The sequence below is a fragment of the Mesoplodon mirus genome (assembly GCF_964341445.2).
Source record: "Mesoplodon mirus genome assembly, chromosome: 14".
In the NCBI taxonomy this organism is placed as follows: Eukaryota; Metazoa; Chordata; class Mammalia; order Artiodactyla; family Ziphiidae; genus Mesoplodon; species Mesoplodon mirus.
In genome coordinates, this window is record NC_138990.1 from 33,692,268 (window position 1) to 33,720,215 (window position 27,948).

Consider the following 27,948-nt stretch of genomic DNA (forward strand, 5'->3'; position numbering starts at 1 on the left):
GAAAATTATATATACTAACGATGAAAATGTGGTAACCGGACTTTAAATACTATATCATTTACAATTCGTCCAAAGGAAATAGAATATTTAAGTATGCACTTAAAACCATACAGGATCTGTATGCTGAAAATCATAAATTGGTGATTAAAGAAATCAAAGAAGACCCAAATAAATGTTGGAACAGTCAACTTAATAAAAATGCCGATTTTCCAAAAATTGATCTATAAGTTTAATACAATTCCTATAAAAATTCCAGCAAGGTTTTTGTAGACATAGATAAACTTACTCTAAAATTTACATGTAAAGGCATAAGCCCTGGAATAGTTAAAGCAATCTTGAACAAGACCAATAAAGTGGAGGAATCACTCTTTTCAATTGTCAGGCTTACTGTAGAGCTACAATAATCAAGGCAGTACAGTATTAGTGACATAGATCAATGAAACAGAACAGAGAACCCAGAAATAGACTCACACAAATAGAATCGCCTGATTTTTGACAAAGGTCTGAAAACAAGTTAATGAAAGAGGGATAGGTTTTCAATAAATAAATGGTGCTGAAACAATTGGACATCCATAGGCAATAAACAAATGAATGAATGAATGAATGAATGAATGAAAGAAAGTTGATCTAATCTAGCTTAAGGCACTGAGCTCCTTAAAGACAGAAATAATTTCTGATTAATCTCTGGGACCTAGCACAGTGCCTGGGACATGCAAACACTCTGTGGATAGTGAATAAATGAATGATTTGTGAATGAGTACATAAAGTAGCACATAAGTGGCCCAGATATGCATCTGAGGCTCTCTCTCGAAGAAACATCTGCACTGAAATTTCAGAGCTGCATGGGATTTGTCTTGAGATGAACTCTAAGAGAGGAAATCTGTTCAGTGGAAAGAACACTGACCTCAGATAACTTTGGAGAAAGCTCAGATCTGAGTTTGAGCCCCAGCTTAGCAAGGTACTTAGCAAGGTTCTTCACTTTGGAACAGTGACTTACTAGACCTCAAAATCTTCATCTACGAAGCGTGAAAGAAAACATTTACCTGAAAGGTTATACAAGGATTCATGTTCATATGAGGCACTAACAGAGAGCCCAGATGAAATAGAGAATCAAAAAAAGGATCTCTTCTTCGTTCAATGATCTTAAAAATTGTTAAACCAGGATCTGTCTTTATAAAACAAATGTGAATTATTGAAAAAATTAGTAGTAAGTTGAAGTAGTTTTATATTTGGTTTTATCTAAGCAGTTTTTCTGCTCTTACTCAAAAATGCCCCCAGTAAAAATTCTCAATTCACAGCCAGAGTCATGTCCATTATCACTTGGATTTCTCTAAATAATTCCTACTTGAGGAATCTCAGCCAATAGCCAGTAACATGTGGATGAGTGATACTCTTCACTTCTCCCAGGCCACCTCAGTTTCGAACTATTTAAATGAAAGTATCTCCTTTCTAAATAAGTTTTGCTAGCTGGCTGCTTGAGAGTAAACTATCTTTAAGAAAAGTTTTCAGTTGTCAGCTCCGGGAGAGCTGGAGATGAAGCAAGGTCTCAACACTGCTGCTATTTTGGTTTCATTTGAACTCTTTTCTTCTGAGCTTTGATGTAAAGTCTATGCCCTAGACAGAATACTACTCCAGAGAGGGGATGAAATGAAAGAGGAAGAAGGGAAAATTCAGAGAAGATCTCAAAGCAAGATGCTCAATATTACAGCCTCACCATGCCTGAACTTGACTTTTTGGAGTGGACATTGGCCTCCAAGGTTGTAGACCCAAAGCAGCAGATGGTAGAGGAAAGGTCATCTGACTGAGAATTAGGACTCCTGCATGAGCCTCGCCAGCAACCTTTTCTTCTAGGGAGTCTCAGACTTCTACCCATAAAAGACATGGCTGCACAAAGGAAGCTCTAAAATTGCTTCAAAATCTATATTTCTCTGACATTTTAACTACCGTGAAATCATCTCTGTCTTTCCTTCTAGCCATGTGGTCAGGCACCAATTCTCCAGCGCTGAGTGAAGTCACATATAGTTTCAAAGAAAACCTGGTAAATCCTAATGTTCAGAGATGAAAGGAAGAAAATGAGCCTTGAATTCCTTTGTCATTAAAATTCCTTCCTAGACGACTGAGTTCCTGTGGATCTGAATGAATTATCTAAGAATCAGTGTTAACACTTAATTGGAAGACAGAGGAAACCACAAAGAGTCTGACAAGAGAGGGCAAACGAAATAGAAATGTCTCTAGGCATCGAAAAGTTTGACAGGCAAGAATAGTTTGTGATTCGAAAGGCAGCACTTGGAGAGCATGAGTCAGCAGGAGATAACTAAAAAAAGTTAAATAATTAAGCTTACATAATAGCTATCTGCTTGACTATCTAGATGTGGATTTAATTAACATTTTTAACCTCTCTTTGTCAGTAACTATATATTATTCAACTTAAAAGTGGAGAAGTTTCATTATTCCCAAAACTCACTCATCTACAGAGTGTCTGGGAATTTATTTCCAAATTTAGCAAAGAAGCTACTGTCCTTCCAACTCCTTTCCGTCCCCTCTCTTACACACAAAAACCTTACAGTTAGTTTTCTGAGAGAAGAAGAAATTGAGGACATGGCTGCTCCTTTCGTCATTTTCAGTAGGTAAATTGGAATGTAAATGATATCAGGAACTGAATTCATGGGCAGATTTACTGGATGGGGGCCCTTTCCTGTACAGTGTGGGAGGTGGAGTTTGCAAAGTTTAAGCAGATCTAGTCTCCTTGAGGCAGGAGATAGACGGGCCCCAGGCTGAACAGTTTCTGACCTGTGGACAGAAACTCCATAATAGCAGAAACTCCATAAAAGCAGGATGATGGAGGAGGCTGGACCCTCCCCAGATAAGAGATAAAAGACCACCTAGTCCTCATTCTCGAAGTCAAGGAGACCTCCCTGACAACACATGTGCAGAAAGGCTCCTTGGAGGTCAAAAAGGGAGGGGGTGCCACCCCACACTAAGTGACGTCAACCACCCATAGGCCTCTTCGCTAGAATCCATCTTGGCTAAGAGATGTGCAACGCACACATGGGAAGACCCTGAGATGTACCAAATACGGACTCAGAACCAGGCAAAGCAAGATGATTGGTCCAAGGAAACCTGGAACAAATGCCCCATAAAAGTGATTCCAACTACCATGAGGGCACGACTCTCTCTCTGAGCCCACCCGTGTTTCTATCCACACACACTGTAAGCTTTTTCCTCCTAATAAACCCTTTACTTGCTTTACTACTTTCCACCTCTATGTGGAAATTCATTTCTACACAGCTGACGGGCCAGGGTCTTGGCACTGGCCCCTGGTCCCTGAGGGTCTAGTGGCCGGGATTCAGCACTCTCACTACTGCTGCCCGACCTCAGTCTCTGGCCGGCACCGAAATCCTGCTTCAAGCCGCTGCAGGCCAAGGCCGCCCGAGATCATCCCCACCTTTGAGGGTCTCCCAGCAATGGATAAGGCAGGTCAATAAATAAGTGCCATGGTGGTAAAGGAAGTAAAAGGTACGCCAAGGAGGACAGGAAATTTTCCCAGGTTGGGGCCGAGCTGTCAGGGGGGAAGGTAGGGAGGAGACACTGGGGCTGATGCTGGAAGCTTGGCCTCTTTGCACCGGTGCTGAACTGAATCTCAGAGACAGAGTTTTGGGTGAAGTAGAAAAGAAGAGCTTTATTGCCTTGCCAGGCAACGGGGGACACAGTGGGCTCATGCCCCTCAAAACTGTGTGTCCCATCCCCGGAGGTTTGGTTCGGAATTTTATAGCAATGGTTCAAGGGCAGGGTTGCTGAAAAGGATTAGGTTGTGGACAGGGCCTGCATTCCTTTACTGTGGTCTCAGGTAGCGAGCTTCTCTGGCTCCTTTATTCTGGCCTCAGGTGGGCTGCTCTGGAATGAGGAATGCTAACATCTTCTATTTGTTGGAGGTTTTAGTTCTGTAAAGAGCTCAAACATACTGTTCTGTGTATCCTTTGAGGCGGAACCAGGACCCTGCCCCAAGGCTGCAAAATTATTTCTGGGCTACTTCTCCCTCGTCTCTGCATCCCCTCTCTTCCCTGATTAGCAATTGTTTGAAAGGCTTCCAGGCCCCGGAGCACCACAGGGTCCTGCTCTGTTTCAGGGTTGGGTTTTGAGGACTCTGCAGAAAGGGAACCCTGCAGCATAACAGAAGTATAAATCTTTATACAACTGGGGCTTTAGCCCCAGTTGCTCTGGAAAAGGCTCCATTGATAGCCAAAGCTTACTCAGTGGGACCTCAGTCCTAGCTGTGCGTTGGTATTAACTGTCCCAACTGACCAAACACTAGCTGGCTAATTGCACACAAGGACATTTTTCTATGAAGAAATTGTTTTTTGACGGTTTTTATAAAACATTCACCCATTCAACCTAGTTGAATTCATTTTTATCTTACAGCTTTGTTTTTGGTTTTTCTTTTCATTTCAGATGAGGTCGTGATAGTCTTTACAATGCATAGGCGTCAAAAATCTCCGTTCAACTCTGTCCTACCTCATCCTCAGCACTCTTGATCTTGTGGGTCTACAGTGGGATCTGGGTTGGTCCTGATGTTCAATACTAAATGGGTAAAGGCAACAAAGTTATCACTAAGGCCAAAGGAATACTACGTCCCCCTGGGAAGAGTTGGCTCTTGGAAGGCATTATTAAACTTGAGCAAGGCCAGGAGAGGTGAGGTTTGATCAATTTGTAAGTAAGGGCTGATGTTCCAACTGGGGAGTAGAATGAAAGCACCACCTGCTTTGGGAATCAGGATTTCTCTAGAAAAGGATCCCATATCCTACATTGGTCATGCCATCTCTACTCCTGCGGGGCCTGGATAGAGCCTTGATCCTTAGCCTGTCCTTTCCTGTCTATGAGTCAATACTTGACACTTTCTCTTCTCTTCTGTGGATTTTTCTAGGGAATGCAGCCCTGCCACTATAAATACTCAGTATTGTCACCACCATTTGTCCCCTTTGGCTTTGGTTTTAACTCACCCAGTACCTCTTCTTTACCAAGGAAGATGAGGAGAGGAGATATTGTCATTAACCACGTGACAATAATTTTAGTCTCTATACTAGACCCTTTACATCCCTAACAATATTTAATTCTCATAACAAGCTCTAGAAGGTGAGATAAGAGACAGATAAGAGATAAGATAGATAAGAGATATCTCTTATCTCAATAAGAGATAGCAATGATCTCTTATTTTAGATGAGAAAACCAAGGCTCCAAGTGTTTTTAAGAAATTGCTCAAAGAACAAGTAAGTATTAGTAAGAGTGGGACTCAAATGGTGGCTCTTTCTAATATAACATGCCGACGCCTAGTGCTGCCTCTGGAAGGGGCCATTGGAAACAAAGAAGTTAAATCACACTTGATTCCTGCCCTCCCAGGAGATGACAGTCCAGTGGGGCAGGTGAACACACATAAATCCACCTGAACTGGAGCAGGGTACCCGGAGAACAGATTGCATAACCTTTCAGAATTCAACTCAAACAACCCATTCCCTGAGAACCACTCGACAAAGATTCTAATCAAAAGACTATTATGGGGTTTCCCTGGTGGCACAGTGGTTGGGAGTCCGCCTGCCGATTCAGGGGACACGGGTTCATGCCCTGGCCCGGGAGGATCCCACATGCCGTGGAGTGGCTGGGCCCGTGAGCCATGGCCGCTGAGCCTGCACGTCTGGAGCCTGTGCTCCGCAATGGGAGAGGCCACAACAGTGGGAGGCCCGCGTACCGCCAAAAAAAAAAAGATTATTATGAGTCTTATGTTAAAGTGCCCTATACTCTAATCAGACCAGACATTTTAGCATTTTAATGTTCTAGAAGATAATGGTGTTAAACATAATATTTCTAGAAGAAAAATGGTATTAAACATAATATTAACATGCTAAGTTTTCATTCACTCTATATTTATTCCAAGAATAATCCTTGAGTGTTTATTAAGGTCTAGTCTCCTCCCTAAGTGTCAAGAGTATAAACGCAAATGCAATGTGAGTCTTGACCTCCAGGGTCTTAGAGTTGGTTCAATGGCTTTGTAAGAGCACATGGCACAGTTCTAACCAGCTGTAATCCTGTTTCTGGAGACTGTACATTTCTTCACTAGCTCACAGCAATTCCCACTTTGCCAGGCACATGGAGGGTGCACAGAGAAGTCTGGCCAATTGGGAATAATGCTCCACTGCTGGGTTAATTCAGTGGCCATGCGGGAAGGAGGAAGAGGGAGATCACCCTGTTGTCTGGAACATAACCACCCAAAGAACTTTTTTTCTTTTTTTTTTTGGTATGTATTTGGGTATGAAATTGTTAACCAAAGAATAGAATGATGAATTTCATCTGCTCTAGCCAGGCTCTCCCTGAATGAAGCATCATCCCTCACAACCCTCTAGCTGCTTCCCTAGGGATTTTCCTGGCATATGTGTTGGAGTGTAACATAATTTTGCAGCTTTCCCAGCTTTTCCATCTCAGTATATATTCATATATATGTATGTCGGCATATATATACATACATATATATCCATGAACACTAGCGAGAAGAAGACAAAAAGGAATCCTACAGTTTTTAAAGGAAAAATGTCAGCTCGTATTTCCCTTTGTCCTGAGGAACACAAGTCTGGGTGAAGTGAATTTGCTGTCAGTCTGGAAGCAGGGAAATCAGTGCCTGGTGGGTTGCCCCATGCGGTGGCCCTCTGCCGAGGGAGTCGCAGGGACAAAGCCATCTTCTTGACCCCCTTGGCTGTGGGGGGAGAGGTGCCAGGCCCAGGAGGATCCCTAGACCCAGCTGTAGGTGGCACATCACAGGACTGGCTTTGGCCACAGTTTCACAGTCTCGGTAGTGGCGTCTCCAGGGGAAGCCAGGCTCGTGCTGTGACAATCCAGGAGGGATCATCCCATACCTCACCTTGCACTCTGCTTCTACACTGAACCATGAGCTTCCTGGAATGGGACACCCCTCTTCAGGAGAATATCTGCCAGAAAGCAAGGCAACAGGTCTTCTCCAGAAAGTAAGAGAAACTATAAAGCCCAAGGAGATGATATTCTCTGAAACGGTGGAGAAGACAGCTGGTCTACAGCAGCCTTTCTTTTCTGTACTGGCTGCCGGAGCTAGTGCCGTGGATGGTGACACATAAAGATAAGTTTTCCTATCAAACTTTTCAAAAGTTTTTCACCAGTGTCCCTCCACCACAAAGGTTGCTAGAAGCATTTCAGAAAAAGGCAATCTCAGTAAGATTTTTGAAACAGAAGGGTGCCAGGTACCCACACAGGGTAAGGAACTTACAGGTGGATATACCTGCATTTGAATGCCAGTTTTGCTTGCTACCAAGCAACAAGCTGCTTTATATCTGTGAGCCTCACTGTCTTCATCTATGGAATGGAAGTGACAATAATCCTACAGCCTTGCTCTGAGATAATGCCCTTGCTTGCGACTATTAAAAAGTTAATAAAGGTGCTGGTCACCAATCTGAATATTGTCTTTCCCACTCCAGTCTCCTTTTCTCCCAACTCTGCCCTCCTGCCAGAGGCTCATGTGATTCTGAGGGTGACCTTCAATCAGAGAAGGGCATTGGGACTTTAGGTTACCGAGAACAGTCAAGACAAGTTGTTTTTGAGGTTTCAATTTCTAAAATTTGGTAGAAAGAGACTCACCTTGGGGCCATTACAGTAGCCTCATTTTTGGTTTCCTTTTTGGTAAGCTCTTTGAGGGCGTAGGTAGCGTTTATCTTATTTACTGTTCCATTCCCAGCACACCCCCAGTGCAGACTGACACTCAATAAATGATGGTTGATTAATATATGTATTTTGGGGGGAACCTCAAAGAAAGTGAAAGCGTGACTTCTTGTACCAATAAGCTTGTTATTGAATCCACTTTATGTAAGACCCATGTTTCTTCAAGCTTTCTTTCTTTTTTTTTTTAATTAAAGTATAGTTGATTTACAATGTCTTGTTAGTTTCAGGTGTATAGCAAGGTGATTCAGTTATACATATAAGGCTCTCTTTCTATAGTCAATATTTTCTCAAGAAGAGTTTATTTTTACTTAGTTGAAGTTTCCACCCTACCCCTTCTTTTAAGTGAAGTTATTGAAAAAGCAAACAAAACACAAAGCAATGACAAAACCCTAAGTGGGAAGGGTGTTAACTAAGAATGTAGGTTCTCTTACTTGTTCTGGATTCAAGTCCTGACTCAACTAGTAAGTAGTTGGGTGACTTTGGGCAGGTTGATTCACTTCTCTGAGCTTTGGTTTCCTCCTCTATAAAATGGAAATTAAAAAAAAAAGGAAATAATATAAATAATATAAAATGGTACCAACCATCTGGAGGGCAGTTAAGGATCACGGCGTGAAAGTTACTATCAAGCTCTCCAAACAGTGTATGGTGGGTGGCTAATGCTCTCCAAACTGTTACTGTGAGCGCATCTCCTGAACATAGAAGACAAGCCACCTCAGTCCCCGTGTGGTGGGAAGACGATGGGCCTTTGTCAGTCATGGAACCCTGGATCAGGACCTGCCAGGCTGCCTGCTTCTGGTGGGCAAAGGCAGGGCACAGGCAGGGCACGTGGTAGATGCTGCTTGTTGCAGTGATGTCCTTGGAGATCTTCAAAGTCAGCATGTCTGCACTGGAACCCACAATCTTTCAGAGTCCCTATCTTGGTCAGTGACATCATCGTCCCGTGGGTCACCCATGTCAGAAGCCGGGGACCCTTCCTGGCCTCCTCCCTCACACTCTGAGCCACGTCATCATCAAGTTCTGTCGAATTGCCCTTCTTACAACGTCTAGAACCCAGCACCAGCTCTGAAGTCCCTCTGCCTGGAAGGCTTCATAATCCATCATGTTTTTGGCTAGTCCATCTCTAGAACTATGATTGGGTACCGTTAGAAAGCCAATCCTTCCCACACACAGCCCTGGAAAGAGTCATTCTAACCAACCAATACGATAATGCCCCACTCTTGGTCCAAATCCTTCCTTGACCTCTACCAGGTCCAGGAGAAAAGGTCACGTCCCGTATCCCAGTGTGTGAGCCTCCTGTGCTCACAAACCCGCCAGACTTTCTCCTACCACACCCTCCTCCCAGCCTTTGTTCCAGCCACCAGAGGACACCGCTGTGCTTGTCACTGACTGGAACGCCCATCCTCTTTGGTCTTCCTAATAAAGTCCCCTTCCTTTTCGAAAGCTCGTTGGACTGTCACCTGCCCTGAGACTCTGACCGCCTCTCTCTGACCTTTGGCGTTGAGGAATACCTCCCTGTGCTCCCATAGCTCCCTGAGCTGCAGCACTTATCACACAGCATGGTGACTGTGGATGGACTTTCAGTCTCCCCGGTTACACTGTGAATTACACAGTAATTGCCAGGATGAGGCTTTGTTCATCTGGATCCATAGCACCCAGGACAGGGCTTCGGGCAAAGCAAATAATCATAAAATGCCTAATAAATGAATGAAAATCATTACTGAATTAATCAAGTGTAAAGGTAAGGTTCTTTCCTCACAAAAAAATCAACATGAAGCAACTAGAGGACATATAGGAAACAGTCTGCCTAGGATGCTATTGACCTAGGGAGCCCCGGGGGTGGCTCCCTTACCCCCTACAGGTCCTGGCACAAGTGTCTTCTTCTTAGTGAGGTGGCCACTGATCACTGAGTTTAAACCCCCCTCACCCTGCCCCCACCCCGCATTCCCTTTCCTGCTGTGCTTTTCTCTAAAGCCCTATCATCTTGGAACATAGTATGTATTGAGTCTTTGCTTTCTTTCTTTCTTTGTACTAGGCTGTAAGCCTTACAGAGGCAGGGATTTTACTTACTTTGCTTTAGGACAGTGTCTGACATACTGTAGGTGCTCAGCGCCTGTTATATTGAAAATGAATGAACAAATGTCAGGCATTCACTACTTGTGCTGAGACTGACAGGTTTGTTAGAAAAGGGAGTGATCACTTTAGCCTAAGTCTGATGACTCCTTTGAAGGTCAAGGTCCCTTAAGCTGATTTTAATGGATTCCATTTATCAAAAAAGAATAAAGAATATCCTTTTTGATGATCTTATCTACTCATTATCAGTTTCAGAATAAACTGATGGAATGGTCAAATGCTGTTAATATAAAATTAAAATATCAAACTAGTAATAATAACAAGGAGAATCAATTACATAGCTAACCCTTGTACAGCTTTTACTACGTGCTAGGTTCTGTCTCAAGCATATGACATATATTAACTCACTTAATCATTGCATTAACCCTGTGAGTCAGTATTATTATTTTCCCCCTTTAACAAATCAGAACACTGAGGTGTAGAGAGGTTAAGGAATTCACTCGAGGTTACAGAGCTGCAGTGGGGAGAATCCAGGGGTCATGGCAGAGCAGAGGAAATGCAACAGGCAGGGCAAGGGGCTTGGGTTCAAGTTCAGCCTCTTAGTAACTGAGTCACATAAGCAAGGAACTTCATGTTCTAAACTCCAGTAACCTCGACTGTAAGATGAGGAGGATCGGATCGTACACATTCACACAGTTGTTGAGAGGCTGACAATCATTATATACGAAAGTGCTATCAAAACATGAGCTACTGTTACTCCCTGGGTAGCATTACAACAGTAATGCTTTTATCCCACTCAAGGTTAGGACACTATTATATTATAATTCTTACATGATTGCCTCCATCTCATTCCAGGAAACAAACGTTGATCTCATTGACCATTAATTCATACATTCTGGCCATGCGTTGTTTTCACTTGTTCCTCGTGTCCCAAAGCAGCCTCCAGGCTAAGCTGAGGTTAAAATCTTCTTCTGGGAGGTAGAGGTGGTCTTCTCAGATGGCAGCCAGATCTTCATTTTAACAGCAAGGGAGCCTGGTTAGTTGGCTTCAAAGGTGGGAATTTAAAGACTTCTGCCACCTGTTGAAGATCTCCTTCCTGTGTTAAAGCGAGTTCTGCCTCGGGGCCTTTCCGCCTGTCTGTCCCTCTGTTGGGAATGTTCTCTCCTTCTCTCTATGAAACAGTTAAATCTAACTGCTCATCGCCGCTTCCTCAGAGAAGCGTTCCCAGGCCTTCAGGACCGAGCGGGTACCCATGCTCGCCGTCATCCCAAGCACCTCCAGCCGCACTGCCACAGCCCTTAAGCAGTCGTCATTTGCTCAAAGAGTAAATGTCTGTCTTCTCCACTAGACTATAATTTGGATGAGGTTAGGGACCACCTCTGTCTTTTGCAATACTGGAACCCAGTGTCCGTTGTAACTGTAACACCTTGCCAGTAAACGGTGCTCGTTAAAATATTTTGAATGAAAGAAAGCACCCCTTGACCACTTTGGGGAAGCCCCAGGCTCTCTGAGCCTTGGTTTCCACGTCCATCAGAGAATCTCCCTGGGGGCTTCCCTGGTGGCGCAGTGGTTGAGAGTCCGCCTGTCGATGTAGGGGACACGGGTTCGTGCCCCGGTCTGGGAGGATCCGCGGAGCGGATTCGCGCCGCGGAGCGGCTGGGCCCGTGGGTCATGGCCGCTGAGGCTGCTCGTCCGGAGCCTGTGCTCTGCAGCGGGAGAGGCCACAACAGTGAGAGGCCCGCGTATCGAAAAAAAAAAAAAAAAAAAAAGAATCTCCCTGGCCATCACATGATTGCTGTGCATATTGCAGCGAAAAACTTTGACACAAAAATATGAACATGCACCCAGGGACTGAGGTGCCACAGTTTCTATGGAAAGCATTTTAGGAGGTGAAAAATGCATTCCAAGGTTCAAACAAATAGACCTACACATCAGGCATTGAGTTATTTGGAGCGAAAGCAACCAGGAGGGAAAAAAGGACATATGTTGATTTGGAGGGCAGAAGGAATTCCAAGCTCTTCAGTATCTTTGGAATTCTTGGAGCCCTTTCAGTGCGAATCAGGTTACACTGGAGATATATTTGGATTTTGCCATCCACTAAGTGCTGTTTCACATGGGCCATGGAGATGAATTCTAACTTACCGTAAATAGAATGAGGGGAGCTTTGTTGCTAAATTATTTATTGCACATTGCATCTGGCCCTGAGCAATGATGTTTTTAGGTTCCACAAAGGTAGCTGTGTAGAGTCTATTGTCATTACATAAAGGAAACTCTGACGGTTTAGATTATAAGACATAAATTTTCTGTCCATCAGCTGGTGAAGAGCGCACAGGGTTGCTCTATTGTGTTCGTGCAGGAGGCTAGAAATAGAGTTCTGCATCTTCTCCAAACACTCCGTCCACATTTGCCATAAAGATCCACTAATCAGTTTTTGTTTTCCATTCTGTAGAATGAAAAGCAGAATCTCCTCTCCTCTGTCTAATAGATCCTGTATGGCTTCCTGGTGCCTGTGGCGAGAAAGCCAGGCTTAGAGGAATCTTCTAAACACAATACAGAATAAACCCCTCACAAAGCTTCACATTACAAAGAACAGATTGAGAAAGCCCTTCACATTCCTCCCTCTAATTGCAACAGGTCTGAGGTTGAGGGAGATTTCTTAATAGGGCAACACCTCATATACCTCTTTCTTTATAGATGCAGGTGTTTTTCTTTCTGAAGAGGTGCCTTTCATGCCCCGATTTTCCTTCCTCTTCTTGCTTCTACTTCCTTCAATCTTTTCCTAATATCAGTTAATGATGGGTCATTCATTTAACAAACATGTATTAATCCCTATCATGGGTTGAACTAACTGTGTGTTCAGATAACCCACTGGCCTTCCTCCAGCTCAGCCTGGACACCTTGAACACCCTTCTCCTGAAAGCCCTCCCTCCAGTGCCCTTGCCCTTCAGATCTTAGCTAAGATTTTACTGAGTTGGGGACTCTTTCCAGATCCTCAAGCTGGATTCCATCTCACTCATGTCCCCATGCCCAACGTATACATGCCAGGCTCTCATCTTCCTCTGCCCAACTCCTCCCAGAGCTTCCTATGCTTTGGATACATCCAGTGATATGCGAGTAAAGTCTGTTCCCCACACGTAGTTACAAGCTCCCTGTGAGCAAGTTCTAGGTATGTTCTGCTCATTATTATATGTAGTTCGTCATCATATTGATCGTATTTGTTGAATGACTGACCTGCTTACAAATAATCACAAAATTGACAGTGGCTTCCACGGTCAAAGTTATTTCTCACTCACCATGGAGTCATGCAACCCTTTTCAGCAGCCTTTCTCGGAGTGGCTGTCCTCCAGGGGCCCTCTCTGGGGGCTGGGCTGTGTCCATCTTGAGACTCTGCCATCTTCTGGCCTCAGCTGACTGGCAGCATGTCGAGAAGACACCTCTGTCTGCAAGGGTCGCATGTCATTTTCGTCCACTGTCCTTTGGCCAGAATTAGTCACACAACTCACCAAGTGCAAGGGCAGCTGGGGAATGGAGGGGGGCCCCCTTGTCATTAGTGGGTGCTGCCAGTCTCTGCCAGAGGCACTTAAAAGGGTGATGAGGATTCTGATAGGCAAAGACATCGAGGGCTAAGCAAATAGCATGAGCAAGGGCTCAAGGAGGGAAAAAATGAAATAATAATTTAAAAAACCCTAATGATTTGAGAGGAACTGCAATAAATGTAGAGATACCTTATAAAGGCATCTAGTGCCTCAAGGACAATAGGCTGGAGAAAGGAATAGGCAGGTCATCGAGTGGACAGATAAATGGATGGACGCACTTGCACCTAAGGCTGAGGAGCTCAGACATTATTCTGTAGAGAGATGCAAAGTTAACCTGGACCCTGGTCCTCTCAGCATCCTGTACCCCTCCCCGCACACCATCATGAAGCAGCCACCATAGGAACTGCCGAAAGGCAAGAGCCCTAAGCGAAGGGGTGAGAGGCCAGATGCCCTCTGAGACCCTGTCCCTCCAGAGACGCTCTTTGGAAGCCTCTTCACTTTGCTTCCACTCATTTGTGAGTTAGCCTCTCATGTCATTAATCTGCTGCCTCCAGCCTGACATGGGGACAGATAAGTGAAGGGAAATACGGGCGCGCTCCACTCGCAGAGAACGGCTTCTGAAAACATGTGCCCGGGCTAACAGGATGGAATTTAAATTCTGAGAGCAAGTTAGAGCTCATCTGGACCCCTGCTCATGGAAATAATGAGGTCACTGAAATCCTGGCAGTGGGGCGGGGGGATTGGCCCTGCCACCCGTGTGGTAAGAGCAGAACCAGAACCCTGGTCTCTCCCAGCTGAAATGTATGTAAGGGAATCAGACCTAACCACGAGAGAATGAGCGAGTATGTGGGAAGATGCTGAGTGCTACGGGCAAAAGGGAAAGTTGAAAAGATGGAGGACCAGAAATGCCAGGATGCTGACAAAGTATAGAAGGTGAGGTGCAATTTGAAATAGGAGAGTCAGAAGAGGCCTCAGTAACAAGGTGCCATTGAGCACAGCTTGAAGCGGGTAAGAGGTTGAGTCATGTAAACATCAAGGGAAGAGGGTACTGGAGCCAATGGGAGGGCTTGAAAATGAGGTGTGATGTGCAGAATACATTTCAAAAGGATCGCCCTGGCTGCTATGTTGAGAATAAATCATGGGAGATAAGAGTAGATGCGGGGAGACCATTAGGAGGTTATTGCAGTGACCCAGGCAAGAATGATGCACTAAAAACGATTAATAACCAAAGCTACAACGTTCCAGGAAAATGCTCGTAGGTTGTAAGTCATCCGTATAAAACTATGAAGTGTAGATATTAAGAACCCCTCATTCTACTTTTCAGATGAGAAAATAGAATTCAGAGAAATTTAGACCTTCCCCAATGTCACACATTTAGTTCATGGCAGAGCCAAGTTTCAAATCCTAACTCTAATTATTGGGCACCTACTTGTATACAGCAGACTAGAAGACATGGAGGAGTCCTTGCTCTCAGGAGATACAGGCTGGCAGCAGATGAGAAGGGAGGGGCCACGTGTGCAAAAAGACAAATGACAAGAGGGAAGAGGGGCATCCATCCTTCTGTGCCTGAAGCACGTGCTCTTCCTGCAGAAACTTCCCTGGATGCCCCCAGCAAATATGCTTCTCGGGGAGGAACCCATTAGGTCTTGGGGGTAATTTTCTAAAGGTAAGGAGTAAGATATGAAAAGTCAGAAGAAAATAAAAAATAGAAATGGGAAAACACACCAGGCAGACTCCAGAGGGTAGAGGAAAAGATGGAAAGGAAGATCAGGGTTCTGATTCCAGCTTGTCTCTCTGTTTCTCTACTTGAAACATTTTCCTCTCTCCTCTCCTTTTTCCTTTCACCTGTCTTAATCAAAGAGGGGCTCATACGTCGTTATGCCTTCTCTCTTTCCAATAAGTAAAGGTGGTGAAAAGCTGACAAGCTGTGCAGATCCCTGGCCTTGCCTCTGCTAGAGCCTGCATTGTGCTAGGGCCGAAGCTGCAGTTCCCGGCTCCTGTCTCAGCTGGCTTTGGACTCCAGTTGGCCAGAGAGTGTCTTGGATGAGAAATGGGAATGCTCGAGGAAGGGAAGAGCTGGGGTGTTTACCCTTTCTTTCTTCACTGCAGCCTTTCCAGCCCTGCTGGAGACCTGGCCTCTGGCCTTGGGCAGCATCGCCTCATCTCCCTGCCATCCAGTTTGGGATGGTACTGGCTTCCCTTCTTGTGCTAATCTCTGGGTTGCTTTGCTCTATTTGTTATTGATTCGGCTTCTCCAATCTTCCTTCTCCATTGTAGCTAATTCCCTGGATTAAATTCCTCCTGTTTTAAGCACTGAAAGTAACTTCTGTTTCTCTTGAATGACACCCAAGCATACTTTCAAACGACAGACAGCCATGCAATCCCAAGTGTGCCACCTTAAAAACAGTGCAAGACCGGATGCAGATTTTGAAGTACCTTCCTTAAGGATGAATTCCACTGCATATTGATAATGTAATAGTAAAAATTCCCTTTGAATAGAAGTCAAAGTGTTTACAGTCAGAAAGGTAATTTTGAAAGGATAATCATCAGTGTCTTTAAAAAGTTTTTATAATGAATTAAGATACATTATCATCCACAACTTTTCTAAAAGATTCATCAATATTTAATAGTCTTCTCAAAACCACATTAGGATTAACATTACAAAGAAAACAGTCTTCTGTTCCAAGGAAAAATGTATCTCTGTGATGTGGTGGTTTTATCTGATACCTCCTTAGCATAATACAGTAGAGGGGAGTATATTTACACTGACAACAGATTCTTTTTCTGCATTTCTGCCCCTTGCTACTTTTACAAACGAAGCATCATTTTACCAGCAGGAAGACACAGTACATAAAACTTTGCAGCCGCAGGATATGTTCCCTAATATTTGGCTAATCTTTGGGTGATCTCAGGAGAAGGGAGTGGAAGAATTTTAATAGCTAGCAGGGGGTATATGAACTTCTCTTTTTATTACCTGGGTCAGCTAACACTTTGCAAGATGTTATGGCACAAGAATCTAAATGTTACATCCAGAATCTCTTCACTGCTCTATTCAGAACCAATCTGTGTCCGGTTCCTAAGTGCTAAGCTTGAATAGATATGCTCTTAATAATTAATCCTTTCCTTAAAGGGCTTTGATTTTTCAGATTCAGATTCCACTGAGTATATATTTGGCATCTCTAAGCCAGCTGTGCCAAAACAGAATTGTAATGTTGGAGGTTGCACTCGATTCCAGGCCCCGTGAGATTCTAGTGGAAGAGGCTCAGATGTGCTGTCTTAACCCTTGAAGAGAAGCTTGGCAGCAGTCGTCTCCCAAAAAGAGGCACATTTAGCCTGAATTAAAACACCCCTGCCTGCTGGTCCCCATGTGTGCTGTCCTGTGTCTCTGTGCTTTTGCTTGTGCTGTTGCCTTCCTCACTCTACCCCATTACTCCATACATGCTCTTTTCTAAGATGCATCCATTGCCTCCTCCAGGAAGCCCTCCTTGATTTTACACACACACACACACACACACACACACACCCTGCCCCAGGCTGGCTCAGGCCACCCCCCAGCTTTCTTCTGCACATAATTCCAAGGTGATCTCTTTGTGGGTCTGCAGCTACCTGCAGACTCCAAACTGCTGCAGAGCATGAACTGTCTCTGGATGTGAGCATGCAGCCTCAACAGCTGCTCAGTTCCTATTCCTCGAACACAGCTGAACTGAGCTGAGCAGAGCGGCTGATCGTTTATGAAGTCTAGATCATGCCTCTGGCAAAACTGCAAAAGGCAGCAGTTCCTCCAGCGCGGTGCTCCATGACCATTTCAGGACACAGTGGAACATTCATCTCTTTTCTGTAAAATTGCCCGTGTGGCGATGCTGCTTGCATTCTTCTTTTTCGTTTTGGCTTTCTTCCTGAGAGAATTACACAACCGCCTGTTCTCCTCCCTGTACTGTACCTCCAGCTCTGAAACCCTATGAATAAAGAAAGACAGCCAGGACTCCAGTATCCTGTTACAAATTCAATACACGCATACCTTTCCCGTGAGCCCTGCAGACTTGCATTTTCTCGAGAATGGCAAAGCCAAACAGGCCTTTCCTCTTCCCAACTGAAAAAGACAGGTCTCAGAAACCTGAAAGGGCTTTATGAGGTCGGTCAGGCTTGCCCTGTGCTTAATGGAAACGTAATGGATAACATGCAGCCAGGTCTGGGGTAGGAAAAGCTCCACCATTCGCTCCCTGTTGGTGACGCAGGCCATTTGCTTCCTGTGACCCCAGGCCAGCTATTAAACTTCATTGCAGCTCAGCCTCTTCATTTCTAAAATAAGGTCCGTACCATCTATTGCACAGTGCTTGGGGAGGATTAATAAGATAATGTTACATAGAGTCTGGCACCTAATGTTCAAAAAGGGGTAGAAATAATAATAATAATAAAAATAAAATTTCTATTCCAAGTTGTTATAGGTCAAATTATATCTACCCGCCCCAGTCATATGTTGACGGTCTAAACCCAGAATGTGACCTTATTTGGGGGGCCTTTACAGAGGTAATCAAATTAAATGAGGTCACTAAAGTGGGCCCTAATCCAGTATAAGTAGAGTCCTTATAAAGAGGGGAAATTTGGACACAGTCATGGACACAAGGAGAACTCCATGTAAAGATGAAGGCAGAGACTGGGGTGATGCCTCTTAAGCCAATGATGCCAAAGTGGCCAGAAGCTAGGAGGGAGCATGGAACAGATTCTCCCTCAGGGCCTCAGAAGGAACCAACCCTGCTGACCCCTTGATCTTGGACTTCCCGCCTCTAGAACCACGAGGTGATGAATTTCCATTGTTCAAGCACCCAGTCTGTGGTAGTTTACCGGTGCCGAAGCTGAGAGCAGAGAGGTTAGACCACTGCCTGGAACGCTAGCACAGCGGGGGAGGCACAGCCAGGACGACGCTGCAGTCCTGTGCAGTGTCTTTCTGGAACGGAAGGGCTCGTTTCTGTCCCCGGGAAAGGTGTTGGCTGCCACAGTCTCTAGCCACACCCCTCACATGCACCTCCTCCAGCCCACCCTCCTGAGCCCTTTCCCCTGTACGCTCAGGACACGTCACCTCCTTTTCCTAGTAACCTTTGGCACGTTCTCATCTCCTACCTTGAGCTTCAGTTAGGACTACATCCTTCCCAGGAGAGATTCTCATTTAAATGATCTAGGGTGGGGCTCACAAAATTACATTTTTTTTTTTTTTTTTTTTTTTTTTGCGGTACGCGGGTCTCTCACTGCTGTGGCCTCTCCCGTTGCGGAGCACAGGCTCCAGACGCGCAGGCTCAGCGGCCATGGCTCACGGGCCCAGCCGCTCCGCGGCATGTGGGATCTTCCCGGACCGGGGCACGAACCCGTGTCCCCTGCACTGGCAGGACTCTCAACCACTGCCACCAGGGAAGCCCCTCCATCACCTATTTTTAAAAGCTCAGACTCGTTCTGTGACCCATCATGGCCTTTGCCATCTTCACTAGCAAACAAGCTAACCCTTTTCCGTCTTCCTGCTCGGCATGTGCTGACATATGGGGAGGGCTCTTTCTCCTGCAGCGGGCTGTCTCCTGCCTCAGGGCTTTTGCTCCTGTTTGTTCCTTCTGCCTGGACTGTGTCCTGCCCCGTGGTCCAACTTGGACCAATTTTTCAACACTTAGTTCAGGAATCTCCTTCCCTGAACCCTCCCCACCTTAAAACTCTCCATCCCCACCTGACACCTGCAGGGGCCTGGGGCCTCAGGGCTCCCGTTAGCACTCCTGGTTTGCTTTGCCAGACCCTGCTTGTGACCATGTCTTACATTCTCTCACCCACCCTCCACAGCTCTCTGCGGCCCTGAGGACACTGACTGTCTTATTCATGTCTGCATGGCCAGCACTTAGCCCAGCATCTGGTACACATTAGATGCCCCGCAAATATTTGTTGAATGAATAAGTTGCATTCATTGATACTTACGAGTGCTTTACAGTTTACAGAGTGTTTCAGATGGCAAATGGTATGAATAAAAGCGTGAGAAAGTGCGTGTGGATCTAGTGGCCCTTCCAGCGAGGGTTCCTGCCAGCCCTGACTCAGTGTTACATGAGTTACCCTTCTCCAAAGTCTGCAATGGAAATACGGCTGTTAGTGGAGGGTGCTGGTTTTGAACTTGGGCAACAGAGGGTAAGTTCACACCTGCTGGGGCAGAGAGGGCCAGGCTTCAGCCCACTGCAGTGTGACTGACACCATGACCCCGCCCCCTGCTACTCCCTACTCCAAGCAAAAATCCTGACTTCTGCCATTTACAGAGAAAGATCAGCATGATTAGCAGATATGCCTCTGGCCATGCAGAGGGACGGGTGTTTCCATCTGTGAGCACAGGCTCCACTCCCAGATCAGTCACATCCTGAGCACAAAAGGCTGTTTCTTTCCCGTTTGTTCAACCCCAGAGCACTCAGGGAGTTTCAGTGTCCATCTTGAGTGTCAAGCCCCTCGCCAAGACCTCTAGTGAAGCCGTATGGAAGAGGTGAGGGACAGGGAATTAGGGTCACACAGAAGGAGAACGGGCTTTGAGGCAGCTCCTGGGCAGGGCCTCCTGCCCGGGGCCCCAGAGATACTCTTGGACTGATAGACAGTGGGCCCAGCCCCAGACCTGTCCATTGCCCACCCTCTCCAGCTCCTGAAATATACCCCGTATGGCCCCCTGCCTTCAAGCCCATGTGGTGACGGCATTAAAAGACATTACTGTCACCCACATTCTTCCTCTGGAATTGTTCCAGGACATCCCCAGTCTGCTTCACTCTTGCTCGTACTCTGCTTTCTTTCCAGGTCTCACAACCCCCTTTCGGCTCCAGTTCTTCATCACCTTGCATGGATCAACAACTCGATTCCAGGTTAGCCTTCTCAGCTTCAGCAGCCACCATCCCACCCTCTGCCCCCTGCAGCCTTGCCTCCCTCCTGTTCCTCCAACAGACCCAAGGGCACCCATGTCCACCAGACTCTGCCTTGTGGCTTCATGTGCTGAAACCACGGTAAGGGGCCACCCAAGCTCCACTGAACCCTGGCCTTGTCTTTTCTGGTTTATCACAGCCCAATGAGGCCTCAGTCCAGCAGGGAGAGATGGGTCTGTCTCTGAAGTTGTCATCAGCCCAAGAGGTGGCATCAAGTCCAGGCCCACTGCCTGGCTCCAGTCAAAGCTGAGTTGCAACCTTGTCTATGAAATTGGGTGGCTCCCACTGAGCCCCTCTTTTGTCTCTTAGAAAAACTGATCACTAAGAAGCTCACAGCCAGAGATGGAATCCACCCTTCGCAAAGGAGTTAAGCCTTCGTGTGTCTGGATCACTTACTGACTTTACCCTGGTCTCATTTTACTTGGTTTGCCTTACTCTGTTCTTTTTTGCTTCTCTCTAATTTTGAAATTCTCAAATCCTTAAGAAGGAGGGCTAAAAATGGGCAAATCAATTAAACAAAATGATTAAACTCAATAAAATAGAGATTAGCCATAACATGATCATTCTCTATGTTCTCTAGGAGGTCTCTGAGATGAGAATTAGTTGGGGGACCTTGAAATGAATCAGATAACCAGACACTTAAATGTATCCTCTTTCCGTTCCATATAATAGTGATTAACAAGTACAAATTAATTTCAAAAAAACAACAGAAAGCTGGGACACACAACTCAACTCCGTGCTAGAGAATCAATGATTCCATTACAGAGAAAAGCCACACAGCAGATTGGGCCCAGTAGGATCCCACTGGTGCCAGCGTAATGGATCAACATAGATGGCTAAATGTCCTGTTTGCCACAGTGATAGCTACATATATTCCAGACAGAGTCACCAGACTATTAAAATGTGGTACAGGTAGCCTAGAATTTGATTCAATTTTTTCTCGCTATCTTCAGATAATCCCCCATGTTAACTTAACCTACCAAAGAAGTAAATGGTGCAAATGTAAGGAAAAGAGACAGTTTTTTCAATCACTGTCAACAAGAACCTTTGGTTCTGCCAGCCTGTCTTCATCACCATGCCATGGGGATTTCACAAGCTCTGAGCCAGAGAAGCTCCACTTCTTCCCCGCCATGCCAGTTTAGGCAAGTCTTTAAATGTCAGTGTCCTCATGTTGACATGGGGAAAATAATAGCCACATTGCTGGGTTGCTTGCGAGGTAAGTGAGACAAAACCTACAGTTTCCAATACACAGTAGAAGCTTAATAGTGGCTTATTGTCATCCCAGCCTCTGTGTCTTTGCCTGTACAGCTAGCTCTTCTAGAATGTGTTCATGTCTATTCTCTGTCTATCTAAATCCCATCTATCTTTCAAGACCAGATTAAGGCAAAAACTCCAGGAAACTTCCCTACCTTTCTCAGTCCACACAGACCTGGCACTTCTAATTCATTGCACGTGTTATTAGAACCCCCCATTTATAAGATTAGAGACAGAGGGTAGTATCTGATATCCAAAGGCAGCAGGCTGATATTTAATGTGCTCTCCCCATCTCCCATTATTCTACAGTGGTGCTAAGCCAGCCCACAGCCATATTACTTATACTACTTATAAGTACAATGGTTAGTATAAAATACATTTTTTTTTTTTTTTGGCGGTATGTGGGCCTCTCACTGTTGTGGCCTTTCCCGTTGCAGAGCACAGGCTCCGGGCGCGCAGGCTCAGCGGCCATGGCTCACGGGCCCAGCCGATCCGCGGCATGTGGGATCTTCCCGGACCGGGGCACGAACCCGTGTCCCCTGCATCGGCAGGCGGACTCTCAACCACTGCGCCACCAGGGAAGCCCTAAAATACATTTTTATGAGAGGCAGGACCATGTCTTATTCTTTGTAGCCCTAGAGTCTAGCACTGTTCCAGAATCATGGCAGAATTCCAAACTGAAGGGCTTAAAGCAAAAGAAGTTTATTCTTTCACAGTTCTAGGGTCTAGAAGTTCAAGTAAGGCAGGCCATGCTCTTTCCAAAGCCTCTCAAGGAGGACCTTTCTTTGCTTCTTCCAGCTTCTAGTAGTCCTAGGAATTCCTTGGCATATAGCAACATCACTGCCATCTCTGCCTGTGTTACCGTATGGCATTCTGTATGTACGTACCTCTGAGTCCTCACCAGAATCACCTTTAACAGCCTTATTTCTACAAATAGTTTCTAAGGCAACCCAGGACTTTTCTAGCATGAATCTCAAAAGTCTTCTAGCTTCAACCCATTATCTATCCCAAAGCTACTTCCCCATTTTTAGGTATTTGTTACAAAGCACCCCACTCTTGATACCAAACTCTGTATCAGTGAGGATTCTTGAGAGAAAGAGAACAGATAGGATGTATGTGTGTTTGTGTCTATAGATAGATAGATAAACAGATATATAGATAGAACAGGATTTATTTTAAGGAATTGGTTCATGCAGTTGTGGGGTTAGCAAGTCCGAAGTTTGTAGCACAGGCCAGCAGGCTGCAAACTCAGGCAGGGTTTCTATGCCGCGGTCTTGAGGCAGAATTTCTACTCCTCCAAGAAACCTCAGTGTTTGCTCCTAAGTTCTTCACCTGATTAGATGAGGCCCACCCACATTATCAAGGGGGACCTTCTTACTTAAAGTCCACTGATTGCAGATGTCAATCACATCTTCAAAATACCTTCATAGCAACATCTAGACTAGTTCTTGATCAAACAACTGGCACCAAGATCTAATCAAATAGTCACATGAAATTAACTATTACATAGGGCTAGGAGTTGTGGTTAAGTTTTGCCTTCGCTGTTAACTTACTTGGACGCATTGCTAATTCACACTGCCTTTCATTTCCTCAACCATAAAAAAGAAAAGTTTGGAGTGACTCCAAAGTATTCCAGCAAGCTCCAAAATCTGTAGTTTATGCTATGCAGATTCTAGGTTGTCCTGAATTGTCCTCCTCTTCCTTCAGGGCCACCTCTGTCCATCAGCCATCGATTTCACTATTGCTCCTGTCCAAATTCCCTTCCCTGAGCCCACTTCTTAGCTAACCCCATTGATCTCAGAGGCATGAGGTGGGGAGGCTTGATGCAGATTATAATAAACAAGCTACTCTCAATGGAAAGAAAATTTATCTTGGGAAGGTATTTATTCAGTTGGCTGAGAGGAGAAATACTGTCTCCTTGAATGATACAAAATCAAAGAATAAACCACTTTGTTAAGCCTAAGCTGGAAGCAAACAGAGGGCCATCGGCATGACACAGTTCCAACCCCATGAGTTGTCTGAGTTACCTGGTGAACAAATTGAGCCGATAGAGAGTGACAGGCTGTAATGAGCTCACACAGATGCCACTTGAATCCTGTACATATGGCACCTTTTTCCCAGACATATTATTTTCTTTAGCCCCAAAGTCTTCCTAATGTTTCAGATTCATGCTGTGATTTTTTAGCAGGATGAAATGACAGCAGCTCAAAATTATATCAATAATAATGTTCTGCTCAGATGAGAATGATTCCAAGAGAATGTGTTCCAAGCTGCTGGTGGGACCTCCAGCAACCATCAGGAAAAGAATTTCTTTGTGCCAAATAATTAGGTAGAGCATTTTAGCAAAGAAGTTAAGAAAGAAGGCTGTGAGGTCACTCAGACCTGAGGAATTTTGTCCCTGTCATCCATGAGCTAAAGGTTAAGTCCCTGAAGTTTCAATTTTCTTATTTTTCAATGAGAAATAATAATATATCCACCTTATAAAATTTTGAGGATTGAATGAGAAATATATCATGTATATTGTAAAGTATATCACAAGAAAGATGGTGCATAAGAAATACTCACAAAATGAAAACACTTAACTGAGGTTCCCTGGAGAGTCTCTAGGTGGGAGATTAGGTTACTATTCAAACATATTAACTTTTTTCTCCCTTCTTTCAAGAGCACACCACCTCTCCATCCCTTGACCTGACATTGGCCATGTGGCTTGTTTTGGCCAATGAGATATTAACTGACATGACTAAAGGCTTGAGAAGCAGTGGGTCTTGCCTCCCTCTGACTTGAGCAAAACTCACTCAGGCTGGCTGGCCTGTCCCGGGTGAGGGCAGGAGAAACAAAGATCAGAGAAGACACAGTGAGCTGATCCCAGCTGACGCTTAAAAGTGTGTGGACGCCCAGAAGAAATCACACCCTCAGCGGACCCACAGAGCCATGAGAACAAAGGTTGTTGTCGTAGGCTACTGAGTTTGAGGTTGGTTTGTTAGTTATTTTGTGACATCAACTAACTTATTGTCTCTCTTCATAGGATGATCTTATATCTTAGTCTACCCAGAAGTGGCTTGGTGTACACCTGTTTTTCAGTGTCTCATCTGTTTAACATTTTCTAGATTTTTCTTTTTCTTCCTTCCTTCCTTTCTCCCTTTCTTTTCCTTCCTTCTTTCCTTCCTTCTCTCTTTCTTCACTCTTTTCTCCTTTTAAACACAGTATTATATTTATTCATTGAACTGAAGTGAGCTCAGATGGGTTTGGTAGACCTTCACTTTGCACTTGAAGCCTCAGCCATGATCTATCTACTGGCATTGAATGTACTCAAAAGAGACCCACGGTAACATATGATTAAATCTGAGGGATGGCAGAAAAAACACCACGCCTCTCTTCTCTTGACCCTTTCCAGACAGAATGTAACTAACCTCTCTTTCAACGACAACATGAAGGGGACCTGCAAATAAGACAAAGTGCGCTCAGACGCTAGGAGCTGAGGACAGCTAAGTCCTTCCGTCCTTGAGTGGCAGTGAAAGACCTGAAGCTGCCACCCATCGCCTGGTGGACCACACAGCTGCGCCAGGGCCACGGTGAAGCTTGCAAGGTTCATAGCGCTCCTAGGCCAACTCAGAGGGCTATAGAGGAAACTAGTAAAATAGAGGTTACATATATATGAAGTATGTGCAGGAAATAGTCTGAGAATTCTGCTTTACAGGTTAAAGAGAAGAGGGTATCATTTATTATTTAATTTAAACGTACAACTATGTTTAATGATTTTATTTGATAGTAATATTGGCATCAGAGAACTCAAAAGAGTGCACGTGCATGGTTAATGAAATATAAAGTAGAAATCTCTGTTTCTGAAGAAAGTTAATTATGACATGTCACAAAATGCTAGTAAGCATTTATCTTCCACCATGGAGGCTGTTGTGATATCACTAACCAAACCACACAAAAACGAAAAGACCAATTGTACTGAAGAAGCATCAGTATCCATTTCAAAATTATTTTTAAGAAGACAGTGGCCTGACAACCATGATTTAACACACAAAGTGGCAGAAGGTGTGTTTGTAATTGTTTTACGGAGCATGACTTTGAATTTAGATCAAATCACAGTTCACATTAAGTTCGCTCTTGTTGGATTCTGAGTTTTCTCGCTCACACACCAAATGTGAAACTATGATTTTTAACACGTTAGCTCTGTTGAAAGAAGTTCACAAAGAGTTAAATGATTCCTGTTTTACATAGAAAAGATACGTCACATGGAAAGTCAGATTATTTCAATAATGAATCTTCTTTAAATTCATGAAATCAAAGTAGAGCTATTTAAATGTTAGTGCAAATTCAGTTTAAAAGTTCCACATTAAATGGTACAGATGAACCGGTTTGCAGGGCAGAAATAGAGACACAGATGCAGAGAACAAACGTATGGACACCAAGGGGGAAAGCAGCGGCGGGGTAGGGGTGGTGGTGGGATGAATTGGGAGATTGGGATTGACATATATACACCAATGTGGATAAAATGGATAACTAATAAGAACCTGCTATAGAAAAAAAAAATAAGTTCCACATTAAAGATTAAAAAAATGTGTTTTCACAATGTAATATAAAAATAAAATTTAAACACCTGTGGAACAGAACTGGAATTGGCTGTGAGGCAAGCATAATTAACAATGCCATTTACCCCTGAAACGAATATAACGTTGTATGGCAATTATACCTCGATAATTTAAAAACAAAAGCCATCCAGACGAGCTGCAGTAATCTACCAATCAAAATAAAAGCTGTAGTAGTCAAAATATAAACATACATACACACATGCAAATAAACTTCCCAAGTAACTAAACTACAAAACTGTTAACAAATGTTGAATATTAAAAAAAAAATCAGCATACGTGTGTCAACAGTCTTTATTCCCTTTCTTTAATCAGATTTTACAAGTGTTTGATTTTTGCAGAACTACTCTGTGAGTGAGCCTAAGTACTCTGCAATGCCATTACACTTTTTGTAAACAGGCCTCTAAATTTTGGTTATATTCTGTTCAAAACCAAATGGGATGCACACACACCCAAAATAAACAACAAAATAACTCCTGCAGCTTTTGAAGCTTTTAACAAATTCCAATTAATAAAACAGAGCTTAGGCTCTGTTAGTTTAAAGAGCTGTGATGGTGACAGCAGTCATGTCTGCTAATGTCACTACAGGCCCCGGAGGACGTAGGTGCCATTTCTTGTCCCTGCTTGATGAAAGGAAAACACGTACGGAGGCAAGAAGTGCCCATGGATCCAGGAGTAAGGCAGGAGAGGTCACGGCCTCGGTTTACACATGTGTAAAATGGGGGTGATATCAGTACCACCACCCTCACAGAGCTGCTTTGAGGATTGAACAAGGTCATTGATGGAAACTGCCAGGCTCAATAAATCTAAGTGACTGTTGTCAAAAAACAAAAACAAAAACAAATAAAAAAACAAAGCTTACAAATAAGAAGACATTAAACGTTATTCCAAGAAAAGCAAGAGTAGAAATGAACAAGGATGAAGGTGTAAATGATGTACAGGCTCGAGTTCTGAAATTCCTTAAGACGTTTGACGGAATATTCTAAATAATTGTGAAGAGAAATAACTTATTTGAAGAGTCTTGTCTAACTATACATTGGAGGAAGAAAGGTACTCGAATGAGGCAAGAATAGGGCCTGGGACAATATGTGGAGTGAAATACTTATACTCTTGAGTATGAAGGAAATGTTTAAGGATATCCTTCAAAAACAGAATTTGTCTGGTCCTACCAAATAGTTCAGCATCCATAGAGCGTGTTTCCACAATTAAAAACAGGGTCTAGATAAATGAGTCAGTTCAAAGTGTCAAATTTCAAATTTTTTGAATTTTAAAATGAAACTTTGAGGTGGATTGGAGACACTTCATTAAAATTAAAGCACTAAGACTATTGACAAAATTCAGGAAAGTATTGATATAATTTTGGAGATATATATAGCTTAAAAACTGTTTAAATGTAGGAATATACTCTAAAGCTTTTTATTCAGCTCAGACTATTTTTTGTTTCAGATAATCCATACAAAGATGTTTTGACATTTGCTTTAATGTACATAGACAAATATTGGTTTTCAGGGGTGTGTTATTTTTAGTTTAAAAAGAATTTTATTTTTGAAAATAGTTTTGAATAGAACTACGTTATAGACCATCAATGTTATAAAATTAATTTGTCAGCCAATAAATAAATTTTTAAAGAATATCAAATTTCAATGATTTTGGCCTCAAAATACACCCTGGGTTGAACAGTAAACTCGAAAGTAACTCCTATTTTAAGATCCCTCCCAGTGCAATATTGTTTTTCATTCTAAGCAATAGCAATTGATGAGTGCTTCAAAATTCCCATTTGAATTGCACAGAAATAAACAGAACAGAGTTTGGGTGTCCAGTCATCCTGGGCCCAGTAAT

General features: G+C 44.0%; 1 protein-coding gene across 3 annotated transcripts in view; it reads right to left on the bottom strand.

Annotated features, from left to right (window-relative positions):
• Nucleotides 1-27,948, bottom strand: part of LOC309815283 (uncharacterized protein) — a 122,854-nt gene that overhangs the window by 77,053 nt on the left and 17,853 nt on the right. For 2 of the 3 annotated variants that reach the window (XR_014295836.1, XM_082641978.1), the window contains exon 5: nucleotides 16,043-17,293. The exons of the other annotated variant lie outside the window; for it this stretch is intronic. The gene's annotated coding sequence lies outside the window, so the exon portion shown is untranslated. Of the gene's footprint in view, nucleotides 1-16,042; nucleotides 17,294-27,948 lie in introns of those variants that run through there. 3 annotated transcript variants of the gene reach the window in all.